Below are 13,099 nucleotides of genomic sequence, written 5' to 3'. Positions count from 1 at the left end.
AAATGGAGAATTTTGCACAAACCGATTGAAACGAATGTTGATCTTGCAATTTCTATTGTGAATTCTATTTGTGTATTACACAATTTTGTTATTGCTGAAGAGGATATTGATCCTCAGTTCATGAGCGTCTCTACGGCCTCAACAGCAACAGTATGAAATAAAGAGTCTGGTTCGCACTTCCGCTTCTCGAATTCAGCTAAACAAATTAGGGAAATACTAATGCATTATTTTAGTGGACCTGGAAAACTGGCTTGGCAGAATAATTATGCTATACCGGAAAACATTGTGGAAAGAAATGCTGAAGTAAACAGAGAGGGACTAGTTACACATTAATTTTGATGGTGTCATATTTTCACTGCTAATATTTTTTAGTGCTAAGAAAAAATGAAATTCTCTTCATTTAGTTAAATGGTAAACCTCATGTAACTAAAGGCAGCCTTATTTTATGTATCTGCTATATTAATCGTTAAACAGAGCTGAGAAAATAAAACCAGAACACCAGTCAATTTTGTAAGAATTATTAATAATAATATTGAATACTTACCATCACAGCCCACCTCTGTAGTTACTTCGTCCGAAAGTTTCCTACTAATCGTATTGTTTTTGTACGACACTGTTTTGGGATCCCATAAAGGTCTCCTCTTAAACACAGCACTGATTAAAACTTCTTCCATGGTGAAAACTGTGCGAGCCAGTAAGCAGTACGCTGGATTTAGAAACACTGCTGCCTGCTGAGCTGCGAGGCAAGCAGGAATGTCCTTGAAACCTTTGCAGTGTGCAGTGTGGACGGTCTCATTGGAAGAAGCTGTGTTTCTAAACGGAGCATGCCGCTCACCTTCCTGCGTACTTCTAAGCTCGCTGCGTGCGGTGTGAACGTACGCTAATGCTGCTCCAAAAATAGCTTTTAGCCTCATGAGAAACTCTTGGCGAACTGAGACAAACCATTTGTCAATGGCAACATTAGAAGCTGAGCTAATGGTGAAGACAAACTACTCGTTTACATGTCCAGAGTTTCTTTGTTTTCTCAATACAGAATAAGAGGAGGAGCTGCTAGGGGGATTGAAAAGTGAGCAGAAATATCAGTAAGATTGATAAGATTTAGTGTCTTTCTCCATTCCAAATTTTTTATAAGTTGTGACTGTGTTATCTGTATCATTCTACATGTTTAGAGAGTGACTATATATCATAAAATTACTTATTTATGTTTTGGTATACACACAGATTATACAGAAATAAAAATAAGACAAATACAGTAAAGCGTTGATTATCCGAATACCGATCAACCGAAAGTGGTTTACCGAAAGTGTTGCAGTCAGTGAATACAAATTTTCATGCCATATCAAAGTTCTAGAAGTTGTTGTGGCGTTTGCAATGGGGACTAAATGTAAACACGTTGTTCTCAGATTCCTTTAAAGTTAAAATAGAGCAGATGAAGAATGGTGCTAGTGGATCAAGCATAGCTTGGGGAATATGGAGTTGGAAATGCAACAATATCGGACATTAAAAAGAACAATGATGCCATTACAAAATTTGCAAGTGTACTCGACAGTGATGATGGAAGTTACCATCCAGTGAGGAAGACTTTTGCTGCCTTGAGAAGGCCATGAAGTGGTTAGAATTAGAAGAATGTGATGCTGTCCAAATACTGTCTTTAAAATATTTGCGAAATTTAGCATGGAAAAAAGTCTCAGCTCTAAAGCAAAAGAAAAGTTTGAATTTCTTTTCCTAAACTATAGGACTACTTAAATGTATTACTTTATGTAAGGTTATTTGTAAGATGTGTGATACAAAATATATACACCGAGTGGCCAAAATTCATGTAAAGTGGTGTACCATTAGAAAACGTGCCGTGTATGACCCCTGAGCATTGTGGCTAGCTGTGGCGTAGCTGAGCAGTCTGTGACAGACACCAATGTCGTGAAGATGGCAACACGTCGCAAATTAACCGACCGAACGAGGGGTGACCACTGGCGCACAGGTCATAGCATTGCAGATATTACATGCGAATTCAGGTTTCCGAGGTCAACAGTGTCGAGGGTGGATCTTCAATATCACAGAGAGAATGTTACCACCTGCGTAAACTGCTGCACGGGAAGATCACAGGTGTTTAACGAATGGACATCACGTCACCCTCCGCAGAACCATACTGGACGCTCGACGAGCTACTGTCAGTCAGATCACCACCCAGTTGAATGATGGGAGTCAGGAACCCATTTCTACCAGGACTGTAAGGAGGCAACTGCACCACATAGGCTTCACCAGCCGATGACCAACTTGTGTCCCTTTGCCCACACCTCGACACAGATCTCAACAACGTGCACGGGCCCGCGAACATCAGCAATTGACCATGGAACAGTGGCGGCATGTGGTATGGTTCGATGAAACCAGTTCCATTTGTATCAAGCTGATGGGCGTGTGAGAGTGTGGTGTATGCCCCATGAATCTATGGATCCTGCGTGTCAACAAGGTCGTGTCCAGACGGGAGATGGCTCAGTTCTGGTATGGGCGGTGTTCTCATGGTCACAATTAGGCACTATTGTCTGGATGCAGGGAGTGCTGACAGGTGCATGTTACATGGATATTCTTTCAGACCATCTGCATCCCTTTCTGGTCCTAGAGTACCCTGATGGAGATGCCATGCTTCAACAGGACAATGCTCTACGTCACCACTCTGTGGTGGCATGCAGGTGGTAAGAAGAGCACTCCAGTGAAGTTACTACCATGGACTGGCTCTCCAGATCCCCCGATCTTAATCCAATCGAGCATTTATGGGATGCTGTTGATGCTGGTGTACGCTCCATGAACACCGCACCAACTACACAAGACCAATTGTGGGTAGCAGTGCAAGATGCATCGGTCCACATACCTCTGGAACGATTCCAACACTTTGTAGAGTTGATGCCTCGCGGTATAGCTGCCGTTTTGAGGGCTCGTGGGGGAGCAACTCATTATTCACATCGCATTCAGTATCTTCCCATGATTTCTGGCCACTCAGTGTACAGGTTTGGGTTTAACATCAGTTTTTTCGTAAATGATCGGTTATCCGAAAAATAATTTATCAGAACATCCCCAGTTGTTTTGGATAATTGATGCTGTGCTGTACATACAACCATCCTCATTATAGATTGTTTTGCCTTTCAGTGTTCAGTCTGAAAACCTCTTTTATATACAGAAAAATAAAGAGGGATCATAAGATGTTAAAGTACAAAACTACAAATAGCCTCTCCAGCCACTGTTGGGCATCATCAGATAAACTGACCAAGTCTTCAATAGATCCTGTGAATGCTCTCGTCACACTCAAAAGTAATGTGCTGAACAGTTTTGTTCAGTTCTTCACAGTCAAACAAGGGGATGGTCGCATACCCCACTTATCGAGTAGTGATCTGCATATTCCATTGCCTGTTTTAACTCTACTGAGCAAAACCCAAGTCTTCACGGGATATCCAAGTCTGAATGATGATTCTTACTAAATAAAGTTTGCCAGTCAAGAGCAACACCATCGAGCCATGCTGAATGTCATGCATCCATTCTGTCATAGCCTCTTGTGATAAATTGTTGGACTGTTTTCACCAAAAGTGATCTAGACTTCAGGTGTTGGAATATCACTACTAAATCCCTGTGGATAGGGAATGATAAGATTCTGAGAGACTTTGCTGCTGAATTCTCAAATCAGATTATTTTGTCTTCTTATCCTTGGAGGTTCAGTATGACTCAAAATTAGAAAACAGAACAACAGAATAGACTTCACTGCACTACAAATAATCCATATGTTTTGATCAATGCCAATATCAATCTTCTTTGTATGCCTACTGTTCAACCAGACTGAGGAAAAATACTCAGCTGCGGAATAGACCAGCCCCAAAGCTGATGTGTGTAAAGTGGATGCTGAAACTCCTCACCCAGTTACAGCAAATTTCTGAAGAATTTGTTCCTACAGCTAATTTTGGAAGCAGAGTTGATCAAATGCTTTTACCATATGTCCCAATAACTACTTGTACAGTTTTCAGAGATGCCGAGGTACTAGAATTTTGTCCTGGAGGAGTTCCTTTACGTGCCTGTAAATCTACAGACATTAAGCTGACATATTTGAGCACCTTCAAATACCAGTGGATTGAGCCAGAATCAAACCAGTGAACTTGAGCACAGAAGGCCAGTGTTCTACCGTCTGAGCTACTTAACCCTGCAGTTATAACTTTAGTCTTTTTAAACTCTGGAGGTAATCTGCCTGAAAGCAAGATATATGTGAAGAACAGAAACAACCATTTCTGGGTGTATGTCAACAAATCCCGGAGCCTTCCTATTTGTGAGCCCTATAGAGGTGTTCAAATCTCATCTTCTAAGAAAGATTTGGACAAAGTATAATTTGGGGTAAATTCTCCTTTCAACTACTCCAGCATATTCTTTACATTCCCAGTATATATATATACTGTGACAGTAATCAGGTCTCAGCTGACTGAATATGGGTTAGTGTGCTACTGGGTTTCACTTTACATAAAATCGGCGAGGCACACGTGGCCTTGGCCAGGTGGTAGAGAACCAGTTTCTGACTTGAAGGGGTAGCTGGATGACTGACCAAAAACAATAAAAATAAAAGCGGGCGAGAGATAAAAAGTAACCAGTGTGTGTTCATCTGCAATTATACCGAATGGTAATAAATGAAATATTTCTAATATCTTTGGTGGCGTGATATGACTAATTATGAAAGTACTCATGAATTATATTTTACTGAACTGTGCCAATAATATCACGTGTAAATTATAAAAATAAAAAACTGAATTTTTATTTTAATTTCAACGGTATTCCGGCTAGAATGATGGTAAAATTATGTAATTATACCCCAGAAGAATTCAGTACTTGAGTTGACTTCACTTCCGACCACGAGTGCCACGCACGATATTTATGGCAACTCATATGAGTACGAGCTCTCACATGCTGACATGTGCCTGGTCTACGATCTGCAGTTACTTCACTAGTGGACTTCAACGCAGAACATCAGTGGAACACTATCATCAGGGATAGTGGACTTATTCCTGTGTTCGACGTTTCCTATGATAATGTTAATCTACGACTTGAGTTAGTGCAGTAAACAGACGTCGAAAGAGCAGATAACATTTTTTAAGTACGTGTTATTCTCATCCTAAATTACGTGTGTGTTCAGGATTTGTTTTAACACATTTGTACAAGTTTCAGCAACCTCACGAGTGAACGTGGAAGAGGACCTCTACGTTATCATCGCCAGAAGAAGATGGAATTTCGTGCCATGGACTCCACCTATTTCATCATGAAGTTTTAAGCCATCGACCATCGTCAGCAGCGCCGAAATGCAGAGACTTTCACCTTAGAATGGCTGATTGAGGACCCGGACTTCCAGATGTGAAGACATCTAAATAAGTTGACTACGTCTTATTTATATCTGTTCTATGTAGCTCTTTATTTCTACTCTTCATCTTTCCTTAGATTTGTTCTATAATATCTGGTCGATTTATTTTCACGACATTTCACTGGTATTTCTGAGATGTGAGATAGGACAGGTGGCCTAATTTGCATACTTGCTTGATTCATGACCACGTGTTGACGAGTTTGACGATGTTGGTTCAATTGAAGTTATCCATGTGTTATCGAAACCATCCTTTCTTATTGTACGAATTTCATTATGATAGTGAGCTGATCTGTGTTTGACGAATTTATTGAGGGGATATTTTTCTTATATTTTCAACTTTTTCATGGAAATAGGACTTTTACTTGTACCTTACATTTACGATAGCGTGTCATCAGGATATTAATCCCGGATCGAGTGTACGAATTTATTTAGAGTGCATGCATGGTGGTATGTGATATTTAATGGATTAGTTAATCATCGAGACAAATTTAAGGAGGATATTACGTCTTTTTAGGACGATGATAGGTCCTTATAATTATAATGTCTACACTTGAGTGATAATGTGTGACGATGAGTTAGTGTCGTCGTTATGTTGTACTGTACGTGTAATTTATGAGGAATTTGTACGTATGATATGAGTCTTCGTGAAACTGAGTTTTTCACACGTTAATGTAGTAATATTGTTATACATGATATTGATCATGATATAATGGAAGTATGGAATCTTTGAGATTTTATGAGGTGTAGTTAAGATGATAATGTCTTCTGATGATAAGGACAAGTCCATATTAAACGATGTACTCCATAATTCGAGATAATATCCTAATAGTGTTCGTGAAAGTCAATAATTGTGGGAAGACGTGAACAGATATATTCGACGTCTCGAATTAACTTGTAAAAAAAATAAAGGCAAATTCAAATTTTCATTTTTAATGTTAACAAATTTTTGATAAACAGAATTTCACTCTTATTTTGTCATGGTAGTAAAAAAAAATTAATCTTGGACATTTCTTTCTTATGCACTTTATTAAAATTAATGCAATTTTCCAGATTGTTCGAGGAATGATAAGCAAGACCTCATTTTTCATTAAAAAATTAATTCTACTTTAAATTATTAAATGAATATTCTTTAAAATGAAGAAAGTTATGTTATGTTCAAAGACTCTGTTAGAATGATAGGGAAAATAAGTTACGTGTACCATCCCATTTGTTTGTATTTTTTTGTCACATCAAGAGCCATAATAATTAACATAAAGTAGCAATCATTTTCATTATCATAGATGTCAGGATGGCTAATATTTTACTTTTTATTGAATAAATGTGTAATATGTTTTCTACATTTAGAACATTCTTATTTTCTGAACCTTATGTCAATCCTGCCACTTTCATATTTTTTCCTAAGTTTGCGGCCGTTGAACTGAGCACCCCTGGGGTGTCTCTTGTTCTCTGGCAGACCTAGTCGGGTACAATACGTTTAAGCATTATCTAGGTTTTGAAGTATCAGTTTTGCCCAGAAAAGTCCCAATTTCGTTCAGGAATATCATGGCAACCCTGCTCTCACCCTTAGATTATTACTTTTTTTTTTTTAAAGGTGCTTTACATCGCACTGACACAGATAGGTCTTATGACAAAGTTGGGCAAGGAAGGGCTAGGAGTAGGAAGGAAGCAGCCGTGGCCTTAATTAAGGCACAGCCTCAGCATTTGCCTGATGTGAAAATGGGATACCACATAAAACCATCTTCAGGGCTACCGACAGTGGGGCTCGAACCCACAATCTCCCGAATACTGGATACTGTGTGATAGTACATATATCACACCCCCGAATTATATGTAGAAGTTAGAGATATTATTGTCAGTATTCGATTTAATATTATTATTATTATTATTATTATTATTAGTATTTCATTTATATATTTTGCCATTTATATTGGTAAGCTGGAAGATATCCACATATGTAGGTATGAGTAATTTGTTTTGCACGAGTGGAAAAACATTGCTTTAATAACTCTGGTAATTTGAATGAGTCATCTGGCTACCCCAGTGTGTGTTGTGATGTACTTGTGTCAGGAAATTCCATTAGTCATGTATATATCCCAGCCTGATGAGATGAGCTTGTTGTTGTACCAGGGAAGTTTGGTGATTCATGTAAAACTCCCGAGAGTTTGTTATTGTCTTGGGAGGAAGAAGTAGTTCAGGGCTTGGTCTTGACTAGAGGACCACCCATGATTGGCTGGCAAGCACCAATCCAGACGTATCATCTGAGAGGAGGGGGATGTTGATGTCTATAAAGGTTGATCATACGGCGGCAACCAGGACATTGGAAGAAACATTGTAAGGGTGATTGTAGAGGTGATTGTAAAGGAACGAGAAGGAAGATAACTACAACTACAACTGAGGCACTGTACGGGAAGGAAGTGGTGCTGATACACGGTACTGGAGTGACACGGCTGCAATGGACTGGACTTCAAACGTTCGTGGAGCGTAGTCTTGTTATGTTAGTGGAAAGTGGCTGATTGTGGAGAGTGCTTGCGCATTAAGTATGGTAGCACTTGTGGCGGCCTAGCATTATATGTTGGTGAAAGCTATCTCAGACTTTCCATAAATTTATGTTGAGGATCGACAGACGTGTGTATATAGCTTTACAACAAGTGTTAAAATATGTGAACACAGTAGTACAAGGTACAGTATCTGTGTGATGTGATAACTGCCGATTATGAGAATCGGTGGGTCGAATTGATATAGAGACAGTGAAGGGTATTTATCTTCATACATGTACATTGTTCATCGGACTATTTACAAATGGTAACTTAGTTCTCGCTTTCGTTTTCCCACGATTTTCATTATTTTTGTTGTTGTTGTAAATATGGAGTCTTCCAGCAATATTTTATGTGTGTATTATATGTATAATGTTGTATGTTGATGAGGTGCTCATGCACGGAATTTGTTAAGAATATAGTTAGCTATTTTAGAATCAGTGTTATTGATAAACCTAGGTGCAGTTCCTACCTAATTAGTCTTTTTCAGGAGGTTAGGTAAGGCCTGCAGCAGATGTACCAGTACGCAGCATTATGTACACGCCCTGGGATATAAAGTTTATCATGCTCTTATCTAAATTCGAGGGATCCATTCTGGTGAACTCTGGCGCCCATACTACGGACATTTCGGTTAATTATGCTTATTAATTTTATTAAGTTTTTGAGTAATTTTATTTATACATTTTTATTCATGATTTTATTTATTATTATCATCAAAAAGTTACAACTGGCCGCACCTAAGCGACTGCAGCTATTGAGCTCGGTAGATTATTACTAAGTAGGTTCACATGAAATGCATGGTCTATGTGACTGTCGCGGAGACTGACACAAAATTATTGGCAAAGATTACCACTGTTGCAGAACAGGTAAGGTTAGGGTTACCAGATGACAACAGCTCAAAAGCAGGACTTTTGAGTTCAAAAAGCAGGACATAACAGGACAGCATTAAAATTGCTTAAATTTTTTGTTAAAACCATTTATTTAGCCTACCTTATTCATATTGCTTGGCCACAAGTGAAGTCTCGAAAGTAGGAATGTCACTGACACCTTATTCATGTTGATTGTACTTATCAGAGCTACTTATTTTATTGAGCAACTCCTTATTGTCTTTTAAGTAGTCATAAAACTGGTTACAAGTGAAGTCTTTCATGTTAAATTTCACTGACACCAACCATTTCACAGAGTCAACACTTAACCTATTTCTTTCTTTGGTCCACTGTGCATTTATTAAAGAAAAAATTCTTTCTATGTTGGCATTATGTGCAGAAATTGCAAAATACACTTCTGCCAATTTCAGTAGCTTGGAAGAACATGTAATATTGACACTATTTAGAAACCAGTCCTTCCTTCAAGAAATTTTCATTCTGCTTTTGCACTTTATCATACTTTTGAAGATTTACAAATTGGTCAAATAAATAATCTAACATCATCAATGTGTACACCTTTAGCACTAAGATATTTAACAGTATCTTCTCCAGTTGAAATCTGAAGTTAAGGTCATCCATTTCAAAGTAGGCCTACTGAATTTTTTTATAACCATTTTCCAAGGTACTCCAGGCATGCATTATATACTGTACATCATGGACTTCTTTCATGAAGGAATCACTGTCTTCCTGCAACCCTTCCTCCTTCAAAGTTTTCATCATTTCTTTCACTTTTATAGGAACAAAATTATTTGAAAAACAAGCTTGTAAAATGCCAACAGTTTCTTCAAGTGCCTGTTTCACTTCAATAATGGAATTATTCTTCTTTTCAACATGAAGAATGTTCTCTTGAAAGACTGACATTAAAGACTGGCAAAATATTAAATACATTTCACTTAACTTATTGGTAAAAAACTTGTTCAAAATTGTTGGCGGGTTATCCACAGAGAGAAAATAAGACCGAAGTGCTGGATACAGTTCAAGCATCCTTTCAACAGCTAGAGAAAGTGACAACCAACGAGTCTTTGTATACTTCAATAGGGATTTGTAATTCACATCAACAAATTCACAAAAAGTTTTTAGCTCTTCATTCCTTATGGTGAATTTAGAAAAGTAGTTGAACACTTTTAACACAATGCTTTCAACATCAATTGACAATAAATCAACTTCACGTTGAACACAATTAAGCAACACGTGTGCTAGGCAGCCTACTCCAATCAAGGTTTCGTTAAGCTGAGATTTGAGGTTAGAAAATACATTATTATCTCCTCTTCTTTTCAGGCCACCAAAATTCGTATTACTGTTATCTCCTCCAAAAGCAATGCACTTCTCCGTAATTTCATTTTGATGCAGGACATCTAACACCACTGAAGAGATTGTTGCAGCTTTTTCATCACTAACACTGTGCAGGTCAATTAACTTTGCTTACAGCTCTCCATTCCTATAGTTGAAATACTGCATGAGCACAGGAAACAGTTTTATATTCCCATGATTGCTGCCATCCGTACAAACACCAATGTATGATACATCTTTAACTTGTTTAATGGCACTTTCTACACAGTGAGGTCCAAGTACATTGTTGACAATGGCCTCAGACTTTGTATGAGCACAGTGAATATTTTTGCCTATTTCAGAACAGGAAATAATTTAGATGTAAGCTTAGACATACAATCCACAGTTTTGTAGCTCTCATGATGAACAGCATTGTGGTACACAAGAACTCCCTCTGCAGCAATCGCATTTTCGTTTTGTGATGTGTTCTTTTTGAAAAATGTCAACACATTGATGCACTTTGAATATTAGCTTTATGTTTGCCCGTTGTAATGTGACTTTCTAAATCCATAGCTCCACAATTAGCCAAAGAAACGTATGTTCCTGGTTTACATACTAGACTCATGGCTTCTTCATCGGTGCGGCCCTTTTTGAAGCATTTGTATCTTTTCTTCAATTCAGCAGTCACCTTACACTTTCTTTAACCCATAATACATTTAACGTACCAATAGATCACAACAGATATTGTAGAGTAGATCACAAGGATTGTGGCACAACTAAGCAGCAATATGGATGAAAATTATTTGTCTTTAGCTTCCGTTTCCGTATGCTATCGCCAACTTCGACTATCGACTTCGACCAGTGATAATATACTAGTCAAAGACTACAGGAATTTTAAAAGTTCAAGCTGCGGCTGAAGTCAAAGTGGGTCTACATTTAAGAAAATGGGTTTCCAGTTGGAAAAAGTTCATTTTAACATTATAGACGAATATACATACAACAAGCAAATAATTAAAAAATAAATATGGACGCCAGGACAGACGCTAAAAATAAGGGCATATCCTGGTAAATACGGACGTCTGGTAACCCTAGGTAAGGCACCATTCAGGCACTATTGTAGTTACCACATGTTCACAGAGCTTAAATGTTTTCGGATGCTCAAAGAGGACATTTTGAGCTAAACCTGAACTAAATGCAGATATGCTATTCAGTGTGTTCTATTTTATCATTCCCCCCCCCCCCCCCCCCCCCCCCCTTCCTTTCCTCTTGATGGAACAAGTATTTTGTAAACTTGTGTAGTCACTTGTATCTTTTCATGTTGCAATTTGGCAGACTGTTGTTAATTTCTTAATAAAATATAGATAATTATAGACCATGTGTTGTGTGATTATTTCTGCCCTAATCTAACATTTCTTATTAGAAACTGTCCTCACATAGCTCCTAAATTTAGGCTTATCTATCTAGTTAAATTGAGATATAATTCAACAAGGAATATGTCCTTAAAATGACATACATTAAGTTCAATACCACATTTAGAGTTGGTTTCCTGAAATAGTGGATATGACCTGGGATCATTAATTTCAACTGAATAGGGAACATGCATGATCCGGGGTTTTAATTATAAATATGCTAATCTGATTCAAAATTGCATGCAGAATTCAAAAATGTGATCAGAATGTACAAATAATAACTCCAAATATGATAAAAATCTACGAAAATGTCACGTCACGCAAGTACGCGATCTCATTGGCCTTACGTCATCGTACAGGTTGACTGAATTAGCAGACGAAATAACGCATAGTGTGCTGTGAGAAGCAGGATACACTTCGCGTATTTCTACTTTACGTTAGTGTCTAGTATGGTTAAATTCGAGGTCTGTACATTGGATAATAATCTGAGTGGTATATTTTAGACTTAAAATGAATCATGCGCAGACAGTGAGGCAGAAAACTTATAAATGGTGTAGAGTTCCGATGTGCAATAGCACTTCGCATACCATACAAAACAAGTTGTTTATAAACGTTCCAAAGACGCTAAAACTAGGGAAAAATGGATTTTGGCGAGCTGGAGAAATGCTGGTGATATATCGGAAAAGTCTACAGTTTATTTTTTTGGAAGATTTTAACGTAAGATGAATTTGTTTGAATTTTCAAATCACTTTTCCATGTCAGCTGTTCTAGTGGTAAAACTTTAAATTTTAATGTATGACGCTTTATTTAAATGCTTCGATTACATCTTGGAATATGAAAGTAATAAACAGTGCATTAAATAATGCTGATTATTAAAGTATTCTCCAAACCTAACCTATGTTTTGGGTGATCCATGTCAAGATAATAAATCAAAGGGGTTATGAACCATTTTGACAGCTCTAATTCTACCAATATATCTTGGCATGGGACAGTTATGTCTTTATTGAAGAGCTTAATTGGTAAAGAAATTTAGGCTATATTTAAATACTCTATAATGTAACAAAGAATAGGCGTGTACATCATGAAAGGAAACAACGTGAATTTAACAAATGTATAACTCTACACAAAACCAATGCTTGTCTGTTGGGGTCTTATAAGTTAACAATGCTCAATTATAATAATTATCATAAGATTAATGAAATAAATAACATAATTGCACACAGGTGAAAATAGTGATGTAGGTGTTTAAAATATTATCCAACTTAGTTTTAGGTTATACAAGCCAAGTCAATAAACCGAAGGGTAAAAATACTGCGCGAGTTGGCCGTGCGGTTAGGAGCGCGCAGCTGTGAGCTCGCATCCGGGAGATAGTGGGTTTTGAACCCCACTGCCGGCAGCCTGGTAGATGATTTTCTGTTCCAAGAACCAAATTTTATTGTCAAATATATCGGCCTGAAGATGGTTTTCCGTGGTTTCCCATTTTCACACCAGGCAAATGCTGAGGCTGAACCTAAGGCCACGGCCGCTTTGTTCCCATTCCTAGGCCTTTCCTGTCCCATCATCGCCATAAGACCTATATGT

The sequence above is a fragment of the Anabrus simplex genome, chromosome 2, assembly GCF_040414725.1.
Source record: "Anabrus simplex isolate iqAnaSimp1 chromosome 2, ASM4041472v1, whole genome shotgun sequence".
NCBI lineage: Eukaryota > Metazoa > Arthropoda > Insecta > Orthoptera > Tettigoniidae > Anabrus > Anabrus simplex.
The sequence above is the reverse complement of the archived record's forward strand: the minus strand, read 5'-3'. Positions refer to the sequence as shown.